The sequence below is a fragment of the Boleophthalmus pectinirostris genome, unplaced genomic scaffold (assembly GCF_026225935.1).
Source record: "Boleophthalmus pectinirostris isolate CB_2022bp ecotype Guang Dong unplaced genomic scaffold, ASM2622593v1 HiC_scaffold_23, whole genome shotgun sequence".
Taxonomy (NCBI): Eukaryota; Metazoa; Chordata; class Actinopteri; order Gobiiformes; family Gobiidae; genus Boleophthalmus; species Boleophthalmus pectinirostris.
In genome coordinates, this window is record NW_026571207.1 from 30,502,651 (window position 1) to 30,525,244 (window position 22,594).

The window sequence follows — 22,594 nt, forward strand, 5'->3', positions numbered from 1 at the left end:
CTCTCACCACAATAACTGCCAAGATGTCGAACTTTTGCACCGTATATGGACTGAACCAGGACTAAACCAGGACTGAACCAGGACTAAACTAGGACTTAACCAGGTCTAAACCAGGACTAAACCAGGACTGAACCAAGACTCAACCAGGACTAAACCAGGACTGAACCAAGACTAAACCAGGACTAAACCAGGACTGAACCAGGACTAAACTAGGACTTAACCAGGTCTAAACCAGGACTAAACCAGGACTGAACCAAGACTCAACCAGGACTAAACCAGGACTGAACCAAGACTAAACCAGGACTAAACCAGGACTGAACCAGGACTGAACCAGGACTGAACCAGGAATAAACTAGGACTAAACTAGGACTAAACCAGGACTGAACCAGGACTAAACTAGGACTAAACCAGGTCTAAACCAGGACTAAACCAGGACTGAACAAAGACTAAACCAGGACTAAACCAGGACTGAACCAAGACTAAACCAGGACTAAACCAGGACTGAACCAAGACTAAACCAGGACTAAACCAGGACTGAACCAGGACTAAACTAGGACTAAACCAGGACTGAACCAGGACTGAACCAAGACTAAACCAAAACTAAACCAGGACTAAACCAGGACTGAACAAAGATTAAACCAGGACTAAACCAGGACTGAACCAAGACTAAACCAGGACTAAACCAGGACTGAACCAAGACTAAACCAGGACTAAACCAGGACTGAACCAGGACTAAACTAGGACTAAACCAGGACTGAACCAAGACTAAACCAGGACTAAACCAGGACTGACCAAAGACTAAACCAGGACTAAACCAGAGCTGAACCAGGTCTAAACCAGGACTAAACCAGGACTAAACCAGGACTAAACCAGGACTGAACCAGGACTAAACCTACATGGGCGTACCTCCAGCATTTCACCACTGATGATATCAGAGTAATTTTAGTGAATTTGTATGAAGAAAAACAAAAAACTCACCACTTCAGTCCAGGTAAAAAAAGCTTTGTAACGCGTGTTATTGACATTTGTACTGAGTAAAATATGACCATATTATTTCCCCCTGTCATGCCTTACATTACTGCGTTACAACAAAAAGCAACGCATTACAGTAATTTGTTACTTTTACAATGCATTATTCCCAACACTGCTGAAAACAAACTTAAAACTTACACGCGCTTTGAATTAACCTGCCAATCAATCTGGTTAGAGCAAGGTTGGTTTTAAATAGCAGTAATTAAAGTCTGTGTTGTTTATGTTCAGGAAATGCATATTGAAAGTCAAGTTTGTTCGTTTTTAATGAGACAGAAACAATTGTATGGAAACTCCCCCAGCTTCAGAGGTTAATTTGGGTTAAGGTTAAACCGTTAATTATGCATCTCCAGGAAATGAATGAGAGCCAGTGTAATGTCCCCACCAAGCATGGAAACCCCAAACATGTTTTATTGTCTGTGTGGTGAGGGACAGATGGAGAAACCCTATCTCCTCCTCTTCCTCTCCTCCCTGTCCCTCTCTTCTCTCTGAGCCCCCCTCCGTCCTCTGTCCTTTGGCCTGCACGCTCCAGTAGTGATCCTATCAGGGTTTACCAGCAGCCCCTCTACTCTGTGTTCCTGCAAACCTACACCCACCCAGTCTCTCACTGTTTTAACACCTGTGTTTTCTTAATGACTTATTTTAGAATATTTATCAGGATCATTTTTATGCAAATGGATTTTTCCTAACCCAAGCACAATGGTGTTAAACTAATAAATGAATAAATAATGACATCGCCTTGATTTTAGTCCAGATTTAGCCCTGGCTGTTTGCAAGGACGTCATTTTGTCATGTTTAGATGTGCATGTCAAATGTACACTGTAAAAGTCATCATGAAGCTGAGGAAGATAGTACCAGTGAAATCTTTCTTAAGCATAAAATGTCTGCACTTTTACGCTTACTTTAAAGGGACACTCTGGAATTTTGGACATAGGACCTCATTACCTAGTTAGCCAGAGTGTTGGAGATGTGTGCACTGTGATAGTGGTAGGAATAAACTTTTATTCATCATGGTGATACAGCGCGTTCAGCCGCATGTTTTGGACCCGGAATTGGACGAGAACTTGGAGGTGCACGAAGCAAAAGCACCGCGTCGGCATCAGTTGAACATTACTGATTGGTAAAGTATTAATAAACACTCGTAGATAAACTTCTTATGTTGTGGTCACTGCAGTGTAGAACAATGATCTTATGCTGTCGCTTTTGTTTAGGTGTTCATGTGGGAATTGTCAGCCGATGCGGGGTGGAGGTGAGGCAGAGGCGGGGGAGCGGGGGAGGGGGCGTGGGTGCGAAGCGCTTTCTGCTACGTCAAAAGTGTCATAGATGTAGCTGCCGCGTCATCGTTGTAGCAGCTTTAGTTTGTTGTCATGTGGGAGGGTGGCAGAAATACGCTGCATTTTGTTAAAAAAAACAACACAGAATCAATCTAAAAAGCATTTTGGCGACATATACAAGGCCCACACATCACTCTTAGAAGGTAGAAAGCTCTGAAAAGTTGATTTGCATGAGATGGGCCCTTTAAATATTCCATCCAGTCCTTGTATTTGCAGAGTCGCTGGTGCTAGGCTAGTGCATGTCAATGGCCATAGTTATCCTGCTACTAAAAACAGTCTTACCCACTCCACAAATGGATTAATCAAGAGTTCGCACCATAGAATAATTTTAGAAGTATATTGCATTTGATGTATCTTATAGCAGCAGCAGCGAGTTGTACTTCCTGATAGAAAGCTTGGCTAGCTCTCTCGATTAGCTCCTCAACATGCGACGATTGATGCGATGCCAAGGTTAGCGCATTTCAAACACTATCGACCAGAACACAACTGGAATGAAAGTGATGGTTCCGTGGTGCGGCTGTCACCTTGGCAGGCCTAGCGCGCAGTCTAGCACCAGTACCTCTGCAAATACAAGGACTGGATGGAATAATAGCGCCAAGTGATTATGAGAAATCTGACTTTTTTTGGCGACGATGGGTTTTTGTGATTGAGCAAATTGTGTCACTCTAAAAACATAATTGAACAAAATATTTGCAGCTTTTGAGAAGAAAGTTTGAAAAACACTGTTAAACATTTTAGTTAGTTAGCATTCCCCTGACTCCTACAAACTTGTAACTCGAAACTACTTAAACTCCTCAGCACCAAAAACTAGTGCCACGTTTATCAATACAAAGGCATATCACCGGTGTACGTAACTTTTCTGGTGGAGGGTCTGTCAAATCGGTGTTTGGAATGTTTCACAAAAACTTTTTATCTACGGAGATCAAGACCAAGTTACAGATTTACAGATCATTTATAAAATCGCACTATGCACTGAGTACGTGCTCTTTTAAGCCCAGCACTTTGCTTTTCTCTACTGGAGCTAGGACCCTGCTGTAACTATATAAAAGAATTACATTTAGATTTTTGCATTTAAGCTGAGGTTAACCAAAACACGGAGAGGGGCTGTTTATTCCACTCATTATTCTGGACAGTATTATGCATTTGAAACCTGCGTGCACTTTCGCTGTGCAGTGCTGGGTCGCATAATCCCCCGGTCACTGATCCACGTATCCTGAGAAAATTATTTGACTATATTTGCCAAGATGCCCTGCCTAAATATTATGACGTAATTTAGTCTGTCATTTTCTAATTGAAACCGATTGTTGCAGTTACTTTTAGTTTTGTGTTTATTTGTAAAATCTTGTTTAAGCCTTTGACATGAGTGCGTGGTGCTGCGTAGAGCGTTTCCCTCTCTGTCCCGCATGTCTTGGTCAAACCCACTGATTATCGGCTCATGTTTAGGCAAATCTCATTCACGACTCGCTCTGCAAGCTCCTTTTCTGGTGAGGTGGAGGTGTGGAGGGCGTGACGCGACCTGGGTTCATGTACACAGATTCTAGCTGTTCATGTACACAGGTTACCCCCCGGTAATTCCACTCATTCCCGGAAACTAAACTAGATCTTTTTTTGTTTAGACCAGATCTTAAACCAGGTCTAAACCAGGTTTAAACCAGGTCTAAAACCAGGTCTAAATCCAGGACTAAAACCAGGTCTAAAGCAGGTCTAAAACCAGGACTAAACCAGGACTAAAAACAGGTCTAAACTAGATCTAAACCAGGTCTAAAACCAGGACTAAAACAGGACTAAACTAGATCTAAACCAGGTCTAAACTAGGTTTAAACCAGGTCTAAAACCAGGTCTAAATCCAGGGCTAAAACCAGGTCTAAAACCAGGTCTAAATCCAGGACTAAAACTAGGTCTAAAGCAGGTCTAAAACCAGGACTAAACCAGGACTAAAAACAGGTCTAAACTAGGTCTAAACCAGGTCTAAAACCAGGACTAAACCAGGTCTAAAACCAGGACTAAAACAGGACTAAACTAGATCTAAACCAGGTCTAAACCAGGTTCTAAACCAGGCTTAAACCAGGTCTAAAACCAGGTCTAAATCCAGGGCTAAAACCAGGTCTAAACCAGGTCTAAACCAGGACTAAAACAGGACTAAAACAGGATTTAACAGGACTAAACCATGCCGCTTGGACATGTCTCCTCCTCTTCTATCAATAATATTTTTAAAACAGTTCAGTAAAGTCTGGGCTTTTTATTTTCTTTTATCAGACAAAACATGTTATGACACGACATCCTGGTCTTTGCTTCTCTACAGAATATCAAGTAATCCAAAGTATTCAGATTACGTTACTCACTTTAAGTAATTTAATGGATTACGTTACAAACTACATTTTGGGGTATGTAATCTGTAATCTGTAGGGGAATACATTTTAAAAGTCACCTTCCCAACACTGTCTATGAAGCACAGATTGTGTGATGGAGTGCGCACAAAGGATTTTCTAAATTTGGAGTTTGCATGGCGCACGCCTCTGGTGGTCACTAGGAGTGTGTACGATCTTAGGAACATTCCTACACAGTCCTTTATACATGAGGCCCCTAATCTGTGGAGAGGCAACACTGCCCCCAGTCAGAATTTTTCTCAGTATTTTATGCATGTATTCCTTGACTCCAGGTTTAATCCTATAGCCCCATAGTGCCTCCTGTATCAGACCCAGACCCTCCCTGACTGCTCCTGTCTCTGTTGAACCCTCCAGCCCCAGAGCAGAGCCTCGTGTGTGGAGGAGAGCTGCACTGCAAAAAGCAATATCTAGCTAAAATAAAATGCCTTTAATTAACATTTTACTTTGAGTAGATTGAACTTGACAAGTAAAATGATCTACCAATGGAATAGATGTGTTTTTCTTCATTCAAGCAATGTTAGACTTTGTTTCTTATCTTAAGTGCAAGGAGTTTTTGTTTTTCTTATCTTAAGTGGAGCAAGATGTGTTTTCATATTTTAAAAAGTCTTGTTCCATCAGTAGATCATTTTACATGTCAAGTGAAATATACTCAAATCATGATAAAACTTTCTTAATTCAAGTCATCTTAATTTGGCTGGATGGGAGTTTTTGCAGTGTGTGGATGAGTGTGGTTCAGAGGGACGGCCCCGCTGTGAGACGAGAGGTGAAACCAAAACAACAGATTGTACAGAGGCATGGAGCAGATGTCTCACTGCTCAACACCGTGAATGAAAAGTGAACCTGCTCACAGCGCTTCCTGTCTCCTCCTTTAGGCTCTTCACTCTTTTAATCTGAACGTTTGTGGATTAGGTTAGTTTCCGTTTCATTTTAATTTGATACAGAAATTCTTTATTTTTAATATGTAAGCAGATTTTTATGCATTTCAAATTTGTAGCAGGGCTTCTTTACAGCCTCAAATATCCACAGACTGGTTGACTATTATGCAACATATTTAGATATAAAATAAAAAGGTTTGTATTGTGTGCGCTGCTTTTTATTAACTACATTTAGTACCTTCTTTATATTAAAACAGAAAATCAGACTTAGCTGAAGTGCAGAACTATACGGGATAACTTAAAGAAGCATAAATTAATCAAATACAAGCCTGAGTACAGTAACGATGAGTGGGCGCTTATATAACATGGTTAAAAACTCATAAAAGCATTAGATGTTCTCCTTTAATGAGACAGACCCTCACTCATACTCTGCCCTTCAGACTCCTCCTCTGGACGGCCCCCTGTGACGGCGCCCCCTGTGGCCTGCACAGGACAGTGCAGACTCAGTGCTGTGTAGAGGTGACACTGCTCAGTGGGATGATCGTTCTCTCTGGAGCATCTTATGGATGTTTTCCTCTGCAGGATAATGGCCGTGTCCCCCTAGTGGCTGGACAGGGTCGGTGCATATCTCTGTCACAGATTCAGACAGGTCTGCAGTACCCCAATCTGATCTGTACCAGCACAGGGATATGTAGTATTTTATAATCTAGAGTACTACAATAAGAGACTCATGTTTAGACCTGGTTTAGTCCTGGTTTAGTCCTTGATCAGACCTGGGATAGCCCTTTCATTGGCAGCATTTTAGACTTGGTAGATGTATAATTTTTCTGGTTTAAACTGTCAAATCCTGTGGTCAGTTTTGTCTTGGTACTGGTGTAATCATTGTCTAGTTCTGTTTTATTTCCAGTTTAACCTTAGTTTAATCCTGTTTTTTTTGGGCAAGTTTTTATATTACATAGTGCTGTCATGTGATTAAAAAAACTGAGAGATTAATTAATTAATGATCTGTAATTAATTAATCTAATTAATCTCATTTTAATCTCACCTAAAAATTGCTGAGAAAAGCCTTCAATTTGAGGTATTTTCATTTAAACTCATTATTACATTATTGTGGCAGATCAAAAGACTCATATAGATTAAAAAAAGTGACTTTATAAAGTCATTTATTTGTTTAACAAATCTCTCCAAATTGGCTGTTGAGCCCAAGTCTCCATGAATAAGAAAAGAAACTGTTTGCTGTAAAGTAGCAAAGACGAGGAAATCTGAACATAATAACTTTTGTTTACTTAAAGACAATAAAAAGTCCAGTCTTTCCTTAACCATATTAAAAATATTATTGATAGAGAAATGCTTTATATATGAGATCACTGGTTTTAGTCCTTGTATTAGTCCTGGTTTAGACCTGCTTTAGTCCTGCTTTAGTCCTATTTAGTCCTGGAAGGGATTAATCCTGGTTTTAGTCCTGGTGTTAGTTCTGGTTTGGTCCTGGTTTAGTCCTGGTTTAGACCTGGTTTTAGTTCTGGTTTAGTCCTGGTTTAGTCCTGGTTTTAGTCCTGGTTTAGTTCTGGTTTGGTCCTGGTTTAGTCCTGGTTTAGACCTGGTTTTAGTTCTGGTTTAGTCTGGTTTAGGCCTGGTTTAACCTGGTTTTAGTCCTGGTTTAGTCCTGGACTGGTTAGTCCTGGTTTTAGTCTTGGTGTTAGTTCTGGTTTAGAGGCGCACAGGAGGAAGCTCGGTTTACGCTGCGTAGCGAGAAAAACACGATCCACACGCGGCTCGCTCACGGGAGCACGTCGGTGTCCGCGCAGTGTCTACGGAAGGAAACGTGGTCCGCGCGTTCTCAGGTTAATGACGATGATGAAGGTGTGTGTTTGTGTGTGTGTTTGTGTTTGTGTGTGTGTTGTGTGTCATAGGACAGTAGTGCAGACATCATGAGTCCTATGCAGGTTGTTTTCACCAGTGACATTTAAGTTGTAGGCGATTTTATATTTGTTATTTTTCTTTTATATTTCACGTCGGGAGAATAATTTCCAAGACACGAATGTGTTTTTTACCTGTGCACTGCTGCCTCTGTTCTACTGGCTCTTTGACCTCGTCCATTGAGCGACTGACGCCGCCAACAACGTGAACATGACGTTTACATCGCTCTTACTGCGCGCGTTTTGTGTGGGTTTCCGGCAATGAGTGGAATTACCGAAATAAAAAAATGTATAAATGTGTTTTGTGTGTGTGTGTGTTGTTTGTCTCTCAACAACACATAAAAACAGGTTTTCTAATAAAGCAACTCACATACAGAAACAGTAAAGTAGAGATTAAAAATGAGATTAACGCGATTAAAAAACATAACGCGCTAAATATGACTGTAATTAATTAATCGCAATTAACGCGATAATTTGACACCCCTAATATTACAGTTTAGTTTAATACAGATTTTTTTGTTCTAATGTCCATGATTAGAGTTGGTTTTAATTCACTGACCACATGGTGAAAGTAAAAGCTCCAGTTTAATCCAGGTTTAATATTCTTTAGTTCATCATTAGACCTGATTAGTTCTATGATTAGTTTTGTTTAGTCCATATTTCACAGTTGCTTTGGCCTTATACTGTTCTGGCTTGTGTGTGCCTCACTCACTCTATCAACTCAGCAAAGTCCATACATAGTTCATAGTGACTGCAGGTCTCCCATATAATCAATACTCAGGTCTGACAGCGCGCCATACATCCTGCCATAGCCTGTTTCACGTCACGTCTTCACTCACTCGGATGTAGAGTCTGACCTGTTCTAGACGTTTAGATTTATAATAATGTCACACCTGGACACGTCTGGACCAGTGGATCAGAATCATCAGTGTTTATAATGAATGAAGCTGTGAGGTTTTTCACAGACACAAAGACAAAGTACAGACGGTAAATCTCCTGAGCTGTTTTGATCTGTGTGCAGGGGCAGTCAGAAGATGTTTTATGACAGCCTCCGAGCTTTCAGTGTGCGTCATATATAAGAGGACTGAGGTGGTCTGATCAGTTTTAGAGGTAAAAGTTAACCCCTCTGTGTGGTCTGTTCATGCCTGCTGAGTCCAGTGTGACGGGCATTTACTCTCTCAGTTCTAATGGAAAAATGATAGACAGTATATGTGTATAAGTTTCTACTGCTCGCAGATAACACAACCTTTCTAGCTGTTTTCAGTTGACTGTAATTCATTATCCGCATTCCTTCTTTTATTAAAATCCACGTGGTTTTCTAGCTCAAAAACACCTGGAAAAACTGGTCTTCTCACTGAGCAGGGTCGCCTCTCCATAGATCTGACCTGTAACTTTGTCTGGTTTGGTCTCCATGAAGATAGAAAGGTTTAATTCCATACTGACAAAGCAATAACATCTCCATGGAGGAAAGTATTTGACAGACTCTCCACCAGAAAAGTTACACAATGCACCTTTAAATGTAGACATCTATGAATATAAAAACAGCAGTTATTTTAGCTCTTAACCAGCGAGTAGATGAGCACCAGTGTTGGGGAGTAACAGATTACATGTACCAGAGTTACGTAATCAGAGTACAAATTATGAGTAACTGTATTCAGTTACAGTTACTGTTTCAGTGAGTGGTAATTGGATTACAGTTACTTTGTTGAAATAAATGGATTACATGGTGGTATTTTCCTGTTTTCACATTTTGGGCTATATCCCTTTCTTTTTTTTTTTTTTTTTTGGTAATTCCACTCATTGCCGGACACTAAACCAGGTCTAAACTAGGTCTAAAACTAGGTCTAAACTAGGACTAAACTAAAAAGGTCTAAAACTAAAACTAGGTCTAAACTAAAACCAAGACTAAAACCAGGTCTAAAACAGGTCTAAACTAGGTCAAAACCAGGTCTAAACCAGGTCTAAACCAGGTCTAAACTAGGACTAAAACCAGGACTAAAACCAGGTCCAAACCAGGTCTAAACCAGGTCTAAACTAGGTCCAAACCAGGTCTAAACTAAACCAGGTCTAAACCAGGTCTAAACCAGGTCTAAACTAGGTCTAAACCAGGTCTAAACCAGGTCTAAACCAGGTCTAAACCAGGTCTAAACCAGGTCTAAACCAGGTCTAAAACTAAAACTAGGTCTAAACCAGGTCTAAACCAGGTCTAAACCAGGTCTAAACTAGGTCTAAACTAAAACCAAGGTCTAAAACCAGGTCTAAAAAACCAGGTCTAAACTAGGTCTAAACCAGGTCTAAACCAGGTCTAAACCAGGTCTAAACTAGGTCTAAACTAGGTCTAAACTAAAATAGGTCTAAACCAGGTCTAAACTAGGTCTAAACCAGGTCTAAACTAGGTCCTAAACCAGGTCTAAAACCAGGTCTAAACCAGGTCTAAACTAGGACTAAAACCAGGACTAAACTAAACTAAAACCAGGTCCAAACCAGGTCTAAACCAGGTCTAAACCAGGTCCAAACCAGGTCTAAATCAGGCCCAAACCAGGTATAAAACCAGGTCTAAACCAGGTCTAAACCAGGACTAAAACCAGGTCTAAACTATATCTCAAACAGGATTTAACAGGAACTAAACCATGCTGTGTCTCCTCCTCTTCTATCAATAATATTTTGAATTTGGTTCAGTAAAGTCTGGGCTTTTTATTTTCTTTTAACAGACAAAACATCTTATGTGAAGATTTCCTGGTCTTTGCTTCTCTACAGCAAACCAAGTAATCCAAAGTATTCAGATTACATTACTCACTTTAAGTAATTTAATGGATTACGTTACAAACTACATTTTGGTGTATGTAATCTGTAATCTGTAGGGGAATATATTTAAATGAACCTTCCCAACACTGATTAGCACTCACCAATACCATGGTTGACGTTGACCAGTGTAGTTTGTCGATTTACATTTCTACATTTATATTAGAATGTAGTGTGTGATTGTTGATGGTCAGAGGGGCCGATGTGGCCGCTGAGTGTGGAGTGAATGATGACAACAGTGAAGCACTTTGTCCAGCTAAACGCACACTCCAAACTGTGACGTGGTGGTGATGATCTTTAGTTCCAGTAAAGTTTAGTGTAATAAATGTGTGTGTCCTCTGTCCTCTTCTTACTCTTATGTGCCCTCCTAATGTCTGACCTGTGCAGCTGTATCCAGTGTCCAGCTCCAGAAATACTGACACCGCTGCATTAGAGGACACATGATACAGCTAAAGAGAGACGGCTGAAGAGAGGGAGAGAAGATAGAGAGGGAGAGAAGATAGAGAGGGAGGAGAGGAAAGAGAGAGAGAGAAGATAGAGAGGGAGAGAGAGAGAGAAAGTGGAAGAGGGAGACAGAGAGACAAAGAGTGAGTCAAAGACGGAGAGACAGAGAGAGAGAGAGAGTTCTCCTATGTCACCTTATATGACAGCAGTAGATTCACTTAAATCATCCAGAAATGTAAATATTGTCTTCTTTTATACATTTATTACATTTTTCTTTTTTTAAAAACAATACAGGTGGAGATGTATTCAGTTTGTTGACATGTTTTGGCTGATAACTGCAAGCCACCTTCAGAAGCGTTGGTGGTGACGCGCAGTGTTGGGAAGGTGACTTTTAAAATGTATTCCCCTACAGATTACAGATTACATCCCCCAAAATGTAGTTTGTAACATAATCCATTAAATTACTTAAAATGAGTAATGTAATCTGAATACTTTGGATTAATAAAAAGCCCAAACTTTACTGAACCAAATTAAAAATATTATTGATGGAGGAGAAGGAGACACGGTCCACGCGGCATGGTTTAGTCCTGGTTTAGATCTAGTTTAGACCTGGTTTAGTCCTGGTTTAGACCTGGTTTAGTCCTGGTTTAGACCTGGTTTTACTCCTGGTTTAGTCCTGGTTTAGATCTAGTTTAGACCTGGTTTAGACCTGGTTTAGACCTGGTTTAGTCCTGGTTTAGTCCTGGTTTAGATCTAGTTTAGACCTGGTTAGACCTGGTTTAGACCTGGTTTCCTGGTTTAGTCTGGTTTAGACCTGGTTTTACTCCTGGTTTAGACCTGGTTTTAGTCCTGGTTTAGTCCTGGTTTAGATCTAGTTTAGACCTGGTTTAGTCCTGGTTTAGACCTGGTTTAGTCCTGGTTTTAGTCCTGGTTTAGACCTGGTTTAGTCCTGGTTTAGTCCTGGTTTAGATCTAGTTTAGACCTGGTTTAGACCTGGTTTAGACCTGGTTTTAGTCCTGGTTTAGTCCTGGTTTAGATCTAGTTTAGACCTGGTTTAGACCTGGTTTAGACCTGGTTTAGTCCTGGTTTAGTCTGGTTTAGACCTGGTTTAGTCCTGGTTTAGACCTGGTTTTAGTCCTGGTTTAGATCTGGTTTAGACCTGGTTTAGTCCTGGTTTTAGACTCCTGGTTTAGTCCTGGTTTAGACCTGGTTTAGTCCTGGTTTAGTCCTGGTTTAGTTTACCTGGTTTGGTTTAGACCTGGTTTTAGTCCTGGTTTAGTCCTGGTTTAGATCTAGTTTAGACCTGGTTTAGTCCTGGTTTAGACCTGGTTTAGTCCTGGTTTAGACCTGGTTTTACTCCTGGTTTAGACCTGGTTTTAGTCCTGGTTTAGTCCTGGTTTAGATCTAGTTTAGACCTGGTTTAGTCCTGGTTTAGACCTGGTTTAGTCCTGGTTTAGTCCTGGTTTAGACCTGGTTTAGACCTGGTTTTAGTCCTGGTTTAGTCCTGGTTTAGATCTAGTTTAGACCTGGTTTAGTCCTGGTTTAGACCTGGTTTTAGTCCTGGTTGAATCCTGATTTAGTCCTGGTTTAGTATCCGGCAATGAGTGGAATTACCAAAAAAAAAAAAAAAACAAAAAAAAAGGGATAGAGCCCAAAATGTGAAAACAGAAAAATATTACTTTGTTGAAAAATTATTTCAACAAAGTAACTGTAATCCAATTACCACTCACTGAAACAGTAACTGTAACTGAATACAGTTACTCATCATTTGTACTTTGTTTATGTAACTCTGGTACATGTAATCTGTTACTCCCCAACACTGGTGACGTGCTGTATATCAGTTGTTGTTACACTTCCTGTAGGCGCGGTCAGTCTGAGCGACCTGATTGGTCCGTGAGGCTGATGGTCTCTGGAGGAGTGGGGGAGGTGTGTGTGTCAGTCGCCTGCCTCATCCAGCCATTCACATGACAGACACATTTTTCAGTCCCTCTGAGCCTGGGTCTCTGTCTCTTCTCTCTGCATCCCCTCTCTTGTTCCCCTCTTCTTGTCTATCTGTCTCTTTCTCTCTCTTTTTCTCTGTCTCTGTCTCTCTCTCCATTTCTCTCTTTCCCTCCTTCTGTAAGAGACACTCCAGTATCAGCACTTTGTGTAGACGAGCTTTCACCAAACACACACAGCCTGGATTATTGTTCTTATATTACACTGCACTTTCAGACTGTAACCAAATATGAGCGAAATCAGAGAAATATTTGGTTGGATTTGAGTTTGTCTGTGCTTCCTGCTTCTAACTGGATTTTGTCATGATATTTACGCACTGTTTAATACTAAATAAACAGCTACTGAATACTGTTAATACATGTTGAGATGGAGGGAGCACAGATATTTTAACTTTCCTATTTAGTATTTTAAATGAATAATGACACACTGCTAATTTAATAAAGAGATACGTTTTTGTATTTAGATTTAATTGAATATTTGTTGCATTGTTTTTTGATATGTAACTTTTTAAATATTGAATGTAAATAGTTTAAACATATCTGCACTTTAAGATGAGCTCACCCAGTTAAAGGAGGCGGCCTGTAAAAGGAGCTTTGTCTGAGGAGGAGGGTGCTGTGTGTGAGTGCACGTTTTACCTCACATGCCTGTTTTTAATGGTGTAATTTTTGTAAATATTTGGGGGAGGTTTTTGTGATTTTTGCTTGGTTGTGGAAATAAATGCACTTGGGATCTGCGCTACAAATTGGCTCAACTTGACTGTTCCTCTTACACTGCTAAGGTTTCTATCGAGGCTATTACAATGAGTATGTATATGTATGTCTTATGTGTGTGTGTATGTGTGTACACACATATATGTGCATATGTAATGTGTGAATGTATAAGTATGTGTATATATGTAGTATGTGTAATGTAATGGTAATTGTTATTGTCTTTGTCATGATTGTATATCTGTGTTACGGCCCCAGGCCTTAGGTTTAATTTGCTGTGTGATTTTTGCGAAGTTCTCCTAATTCCTGCTGCAGGAGCCCTGGTCTGTGATTGGTGGGGCAAGTCGACGCCCACCTCACCTGCAGCCACCTCCCCCTATTTAAGGAGATTGCCAGCACCTGTTCGGGGCTGCTGGTCTTGGTGGCCAGTCTGCCATTTTGTTTTGTGTTTGTGTGTGTGTAGTTTAGTTTAGTTTAGTTTAGTTTTGTGCCTTTTTGATTTGGTCACTCGATTCTGTTTGTGGGTTTTTGTGGTTTAATTTGGGGAACTTGTGTTTTGGTTTAGTGTGTGTCCCTAAGTTTTACCACTCGTTTTTGTGTTAAGCCTGCGTGTGACCCCTTTTCTCTGGCACAAAACTCTGTTTATTCTGTTGTTCTGTTTCTTAGTTTAGGTTATTTTCTGTATATTTTTAGTGTTTTGTTAATTTACCTTTACATTCCTGTTAATTAAACATTACTTAATTTATTCCATTTTACATCTTGGTTTTATTTTTGTTACTTCCCTCACCCCAAACGAGCTGGGTCGTAACAATCTGTTTATATCTGTATGTCCTCTGCTTTATTCTTTTTTTAATTGTCTTTGCATAGTTGGGTTGCTTTATTCATACGCGTCGGTAAATTTGTTTTGCAGATTTGAGAGGCAGGTCCCACATCTCACATCATAAACAATAAACACGTATAAAACACAGTTACAAAAGAAAGTGTTACAGAGCTCCAGTGCAGAATGGTCTGTTCCATCAACAATTAGTTCAATTCATCCATCACGCCTGACTAAAATCACAATAAATATTACATATATAAAAAGCATACATTTTTTTCCCCAAGACAAACGTACTAAAATAGATAAATAGATTACAATTTATTCATAAGCTCCTTTTGAAACAGTTCGTTCTAGATTTTGGGACTAAAAGGGAAGCAGCTGAAACTCTGAAATATATTGGTATACTGGCATATTGGAAAAAAAAAAAAAAAAACAGCTGCTGAATCTTTTCTTGAGCTTGTACACATTGTATATTGATAAATGCTGCTTTTTTGTTGCAGACTCATTAGACCAAAAACATGGAAAACTGGACTTCAATATATGATCAGTTTTAGTCAGTATTAGGGTTTTCAAAGGTATCAGCTTGAAACTGAAGTATCGTGACAACTCTGCTAAGTATATTTGAGGAGAAACTGAAATGTGAAGAAGTCGTTCTTATATTTTCTGGACTGATTTTGCTTCATCATTTTCTTTTCCTTTGAATCTAATGTGACCCGACTCATTTTGACTTTCACACACTCAGCACGAGTCGTCCAACTGTGAGCCAGGCAGATGTTCAACGCTGCACTGTCCTCTGTCTCCGAAACACCCTCCTGCTCTTCTTCACCACCTCCTCTTCCTCCCTATCTCTCCTCCTCCTCTTCCTTACCTTCCTTCCTCCTTTTTCTACTCCTTTGCCGTCGCCTACTCTTGCTCCTCCTCCTCTTTATCCTCCTTCGCTTTCTTCTCCTCTTCATCTTCCTCCTCCTCCTCGTTTGGTTCCTTCTCCTCTTCATCCTCCTCGTCCTCTTCCTTCTCTTCCGCCTCCTCTTCCTCATCTCTCCTCCTCTTCCTTTGCGTTCTTCTCCTCTTCATCTTCATCCTCCTCCTCTCCTCTTCCTTATCTCTTTTCCTCCTTCAGTTTCTTCTCCTCTTCATCTTCATTCTCCTCTTCCTTCTCTTCCACTTATCTCTCCTCCTCCTCCTCGTTTGGTTCCTTCTCCTCTTCATCCTCCTCCTCCTCTTCCTACTCTTCCTCTTTATCTCTTTTCCTCTTTCGCTTCCTTCTCCTCTTCATCCTCCTCCTCTTCCTTCTCTTCCACCTTCTCTTCCTCATCTCTCCTCCTCCTTCGCTTCCTTTTCGTCTTCATCCTCCTCCTCCTCTTGCATTTCTTCTTCCTTATCTCTCCTCCTCCTCCTTTGGTTCCTTCTCCTCTTCATCCTCCTCCTCCTCTTCCACCTTCTCTTCCTCTTTATTATCTCTCCTCCTCCTTTGCTTTCTTCTCCTCTTCATCTCTCTCATCCTCTTCCTCTCTTTCCTTTCCTCTCTCCCCTCCTTCGCTTCCTTTTCGTCTTCATCCTCCTCCTCCTCCTTGCATTTCTTCTTCCTTATCTCTCTCTCCTCTCCTTCGCTTTCTTCTCTCTTCATCTTCTCCTTCCTCTTTGCTTCCTTCTCCTCTTCATCCTCCTCTCCTCTCCTTCTCTTCCACCTCTCTTCCTTCATCTCTCTCCTCTTCCTTTCTTCTTCTCCTCTTCATCTTCATCCTCCTCCTCTCTCCTCCTCTTCTCATCTCTTTTCCTCCTTCAGTTTCTTCTCCTCTTCATCTTCTTCTCCTCTTCCTTCTCTTCCACTTATCTCTCCTCCTCTCCTCGTTTGGTTCCTTCTCCTCTCTCTCTCCTCTTCCTCTCTTCCTTATCTCTTTTCCTCTTCGCTTCCTTCTTCTCTCTTCCTCCTCTTCTTCTCTTCCATCTCTTCCTCATCTCTCCTCCTCCTTCGCTTCCTTCCTTCATCCTCCTCTCCTCTTGCATTTCTTCTTCCTTATCTCTCCTCCTCTCCTTTGCTTTCATCTCTTCATCTTCATCCTCCTCTTCCTTCTCTTCCACTTATCTCTCCTCTCTCGTTTGTTCCTTCTCCTCTTCATCCTCCTCCTTTGCTTCCTTCGTCTTCATCTCCTCCTTATCTTCCACCTCTCTTCCTTTCATTATCTCTCCTCCTCTTTGTTCCTTCTCCTCTTCATCCTCCTCCTCTTCCTTCTCTTCCACCTTCTCTTCCTCATCTCTCCTCCTCCTTCGCTTCCTTTTCGTCTTCATCCTCCTCCTCCTCTTGCATTTCTTCTTCCTTATCTCTCCTCCTCCTCCTTTGCTTTCACCTCCTCTTCATCTTCATCCTCCTCTTCCTTCTCTTCTACCTCCTCTTCACTCTCTCACCCTCTACTCCTTCAGTTCCTTCTCCTCTTCATCTTCATTCTCCTCTTTCTTCTCTTCCACCTTCTCTTCCTCTTCATTATCTCTCCTCCTACTTCTTCGCTTCCTTCTCCTCTTCAGCCTCCTCTTCCTTCTCTTCCATCTCTTCTTCGTCTTCCTTATCTCTTCTCCTCCTCCTTCGTTTCCTTCTCGTCTTCATCCTCTTCTTCCGTCTCTTCCATTTCTCCTTCCTATCTCTCCTCCTCTTTCGCTTCCTTCTCCTCTTCATCCTCCTCCTCTTCCACCTTCTCTTCCTCTTCCTTATCTCTCCTCCTTCGCTTCCTTTTCATCTTCATCCTCCTCTTCCTTTTCTTCTATTTCTTCTTCCTTATCTCTCCTCCTCCTTTGCTTTCATCTCCTCTTCATCTTCCACCTCCTCTTCCTCTGCCTTATCTCTCCTCCTTCACTTTCTTCTCCTCTTCATCCTCCTCCTCTTCCTTCTCTTCCACCTTCTCTTCCTCTTCCTTATCTCTCCTCCTTCACTTCCTTCTCCTCTTCATCCTCCTCCTTCTCTTCCTCTTCCTTATCTCTCCTCCTTCGCTTCCTTTTCATCTTCATCCTCCTCCTCTACTTTCTCTTCCATCTCTTCTTCCTTATCTCTCCTCCTTTGCTTTCATCTCCTCTTCATCTTCATCCTCCTCTTCCTTCTCTTCCACCTCTTCTTCCTTGTCTCGCCTCCTCTTTCTCCTCCTTCGCTTTCTCCTACTCTTGTCCCTCTTCCTAATCTTGTTCTTCTTCCCCTCCTCCTCCTCCTCCTCTTTTTCCTCTTCCCCTTTATCCCTTTAAAAACATGCAGTCTGACTGTAATCGCCTCTCCACAGATCTGACCTGGAACTTTGACTGGTGGAGTTGACCTGTATGACATAATATTTTCCAAACAATGACCGTCTCTCCACAGGAAAAGTTACAGGGTGTGTCTTTAATAAGTGTTAATGTGGTGTAGATACAAACTCCTTCGCTTCTGTATTTCTGCAGATTTCACATCGACGTTCAAATCTGTAATGTCAAAATGATACAAGTAAAACAATTGGATTTTCTTTGTCAAGGACTCTGCATTCACAAACTCTGAAAAGCATCATTTGATTTCCAAGGAGCGTGACGGGAATGAAATGAAACTACGTGAGCAAAGAGACCACATAAAACAAATCTCACACTCTTTGTATTTACAGCAAAAATCAAATAGTGTCTGTTCTTCTCTTTTTAACCACCTCGTTTAACGTCCTAAAGGCCTTATATTACACACATTTTACTCTTGTACGCTTTGTTTTTAAACTCTAAACATCTTCACTCGAGTCATTTGGGTAGCACAGGCAGCCCAAATTTCGGACGTCAGGTCATCGCGGAGTACATACTGGGAAGGATCCTCCGAAATAGTGAGCATCAAACCACCATGTTTGTTTTCCCAGTGGGATGTGTCTATTGTCAAAGTCGATCTTTTCTAGTCTTTTGAACCATATCACTTTTGTTTCTGGTTCTGATATTATCATATTTTAGTTTTGGAATTCGGACATTGTAATTGTGTGGTTGTTGGATCCGAACAGCGGAAAACTGCTCGAGAAATGGGCTTCAGAAGTTTGCGAACTCCATAAATGCAAAAGGGAATCAGATGTGTGTGACTGCAAACCTCTGTTCAAATTGCTTCTCTTTCCAACGGAATTGAAAAATAGTGAAAGGTGAAGGCGATGGGCAGGATTGATCCACAGGAAGGACCAAAAAGGAAACCTTTGACTGCCTAAGAAGTCATCTTGAGTTTGCAGCGAAGATTTTGTATGTGGAGCAAAGCAAAATCCCGATCCCTCACTCAACCTTGGTTATGAATTTAAAAGTCAGCGCCAAAGCCAAAGGCAGCAACTGTTCACCAAGAAACACCTTCCACTGCAAAGAGACCAAGACGTGATGTTGCTGTAAAACCACAAGAACAAGAACGTGTGAGCTTAGCCTGCTTGTTTTCTGTATCTATCGCTTAAAAAATGGGATTTTGTTAAGCAAGAAGCTTGGAAAGCCCATTCCTTGAGCTGTTTTTTGTTGTTAGGACATCCAGCAAACACTAGGGCCAATACGATACATACCTCGATACATGGGCCACTATACGATACATATCTTGATACAGTGACCTTTCGATTCAATACCATTCAATACGATATATTTAAAATTGATTAAATATGGTTCAATAAAAAAATAAAGGTTAAATCATGGTTATGATACTAAAAGTCTTTGTTAAACCACTTCTTGTGCAAAGTGAAAATGAAACACACCAACTTCACACACTAAAACTGTGAAAATGTCAAATGTGTAAAATGTTTTGCATAAACAAGTTTCCTTCCTCTGAACAGGCAACAGAACTGTAGCAATGAAACAAAATACTTCAGTAAAATATACCAAAAAATACTCTTGGTGATATCGATACAGCAGCCCACGATATCGATACTGTATCATCACATCACAACGATACGATATATCGATATTTCAATATTTTTGCGCACCCCTCGCAAACACACAATTCCGATGTCCGAATCCCATGACTAGTATGCGTTGCGTGATGACTGGAAGTCCGAAATTTGGGATGCATGTATTTTAGCCCTGGAATTTACTATCTCTACTAAAGCAAAGATAAAAGAAAACTGCCACGACACGACGGAGCATTTTGAGCTTTGGCGAAACAGACTAATAATGCGGGGTTACTAAAACACAAACAAAACACAACTCCAGGTCTGTTTTTGAGGAGGTAACGACATTCTAACACGACTAAACACTCACAAGAGTCCATTTAGTGTGATCTAGGACCTTTAATGTGTAAACTACAATAGTTGGCCGTCTTCTTGTATCCAAGCCTCTTCAGTAAATTGATTGAGTGGACTGTTTATAACTGTCTCTCCTCTTCCCTGTGGTTTCCTCTTGGCTCCCTGTGTGGTTCAATAACAGCCTGGACAGACTCTGTGCTGGGGCTTATTTTGGCCCCATTCACAGACAGAGTGGTGCATTTGAGTCGAGATAAGAACTCACTCTGTGGCTGGAAATGACTCTTGCTGTTTCCCTCCAACACACAAGCGGCAGAACTTTCAAACATTATAGTATTTCGATATCCCAGTAACAGAAAATCACAAAATAATAGTAGTTTCTTTAAAGATAAAAGATAGAAACTTACTGACAGTTGTGGCTTTCTGGCATTATCCTATGTAACATGCACACGCAATGATAACGTCAGGAAAACGAGTGTCCAATAGGAACTTTGTTTTCCTCCAAACACATGCGCTCCATCCATTTTCATTGGCCCAAACTTTGCCAAAGAGTGTAGTGAGTCAAAATAGTTAAACTGCTCTGAAGATCAATTGAAAAAGTCGCTCCAAGTGTAGTTATTTCTCACGTAAATGGCAACTTACGCATCTTAGTCTACGTAATTGTGGTCTGATTTATCAGCCGGTTTCACTTCGTAGAAACTGTTTGACCTCGCAGCATTAGGGTTTGTTCGCTAGACGGTCGGCGGGTACTTTTTTAATTTAACTAATCGCTGCTATTTGGTTGTGACGGATGTAAAGCGCCGCTGACAGAGCTAACTGGTATATTAAGCTTTTCCTGAATCTCGTAGGGAGGAGGGCAATAACGTCTTTCTGCTTGATAAAATTCACCAAACATTCTCTTTGCTTTAAATCCTCGATCTCGGGAATCTTTACCAACACAGAATGTCTGTCTTCATGTACATCCATCTTGACCGCTATGTTTACTGTTGTGCTGTAGTGTAGTGTAATTGCGCATCCCTTGCTATTTTTATTTGAAAGGTTTGTTTCATTCAGAATGTACAAATCCAAATGTAATAAACACCATGGAAATGCAGGAAGTGATGTGGCTCTGTGACCTGAACCTGACACGAGCTGTTTCCATGACTGACACCAGGAAAGTCATGGGGCCATTGCACTTTTTTGTTTGTTTGTTTGTTTTGAGGACATTAAGGATATTTTTTGTGTACCTACAGACTTGATATTTTGCACTTTTGTAGCTAAGGCCCTACAATGTCCAAAAAGTAGTTTATATGTTTTGTAGGAAAGAGTGTGAATAATTTTGTTTTCTGATTTTATTTAATTTTTTTTGTCATTTGTATTTCTGGTCCTGTAGCTTTTATTACAGCCATATGACACAACTTCAGCAGCAGATTGTGAAATAACAGGTTGTACTGAAAAAAACGATGTATAACACTTCATTAGGGGGTAAAAGGGGGAGTTTTAATGACAAAATTAAGGGAAAAACTCCAGACGAGGACAAATGTACTAAACTTGCCCTCAGGTCTGGACGGGCTAACACACAAAGCCTGCATGTTTTGGCTGTGTTCTTCTCTCTCTGTTACACCTTGTGATGTGCTAATACAGGGAGTGCTCCACTGTGTTTTTAAACTCTATACATTTTCACTAGAACTGCTTTCTAACATGGCTTCAAGCTCACAAGAGGCAATGTTGTGTAATATAGGACCTGAAAGGCGAAAGGCAAATTATTAACACAGATGTTTCATTTTTATTTTCATGAATCGTGCGAACATTTTCTTGCGTCATTCTTGCTCTTACTGTTACTGTGCTTTTTCTCTTGGTTGCCTGGTTTTCTCAGTAAATGTACCTTGTGCCTATGTGCCTAAAAGAAAATATTCAAATGTGTGTTTTCTCCTCGGAGCAATATGACAATGCAGCCAGACGTCCCACGCTCTCCTCCGTTCCTCCGTCTCCCCCTGTTTCTTTCTGTCTCTCTCTTTGCTTCTCTCTTTCTCTTCATCTCTCTCCTTCTCTTCTCTCTCTCCACTCTCGTCTCTCTTCCTCTCTGTGCTGGGAGTAGTTGTGATACTTGATACGTGAATGAAGTAACTATCTGTGTTCACTTTTTGATTGTAATTGCAGCATTATTTTCACAGTGGTGACTCTCACATGAATAAGGAGCCTGAATGAATCAACTGCTTTAGATCTGTCTTTCTTTGGTGCACTTGTTTCTCACGGTGATCGTGATCTCTTGTCTCTTTCATTAGTTCCAAGTCAAATCAAACAAACAACAGGCTTGTTGATAATGTGTAGGTGGATGAATGCGCTTTGGCCGTTCAGACTGAAGTCACATGTCAAAAGATCGGATATGTATCGGTTTCAGGACCACATATCGAAGTGGCCTGGGTCACATTTGAAAAATCAGATCTTTGTTGTTCATTAAAAGATCAGATACAGGTCACATAGGGGCCAAAAAATCAGATTTGGGTCACTTCAGACTGCAGTGTGAACGTAGCCTTTGTTATTATATTATATTGTGATGTGTGTGCTACTGTGTCCAAAGAATTTCCTTTGTAGATCAGTGAAGTTTTATCTAAGTCTAAATCTAAGTCATAAACATACAAGCAAAACACCCCCAGCATATCATCACTGCAAAGTGTCAATAGTATTTTGATTATTGTACATAAGACGGTAAGAGGAGAGACAGGAGTTCACTGTAAAGGACTACATACATTTAACCTATACTCAGAGCTGTGTTTTTTCACTGTGGTATCAAAATTAAAGACTTTCTCCTGCAAGGAAATTCATTATGACTTAAAAAAAAAATTAAAAAATCACACATTTGCTTGAAACGTTCATTAAGTACTTGCATTGATTTATATCCTTTTATATTTGATGATGAACCTCTCCTCACTTCTCTCTCTTTGTCTCTTCTCTGTTGTTTCACTGTGATATCAAAATCAAGGCTTTCTCTTGTACAAAAATTCAACATGATTTAAAAAAAAAAAAAATAATAATAATAATAATTGTACATTTGCTTGGTCTGTGTCTGAAAACCTTCAATAATCACTTGCATTGCTTTATGTCCTTTCATATGTTTGATGA

At 40.6% G+C, this 22,594-nt stretch overlaps 1 protein-coding gene across 1 annotated transcript in view; it reads left to right on the plus strand.

Annotated features, from left to right (window-relative positions):
* gpc3 (glypican 3) overlaps nt 1-22,594 on the plus strand; it is a 425,531-nt gene that overhangs the window by 208,442 nt on the left and 194,495 nt on the right. The window lies entirely within an intron of this gene.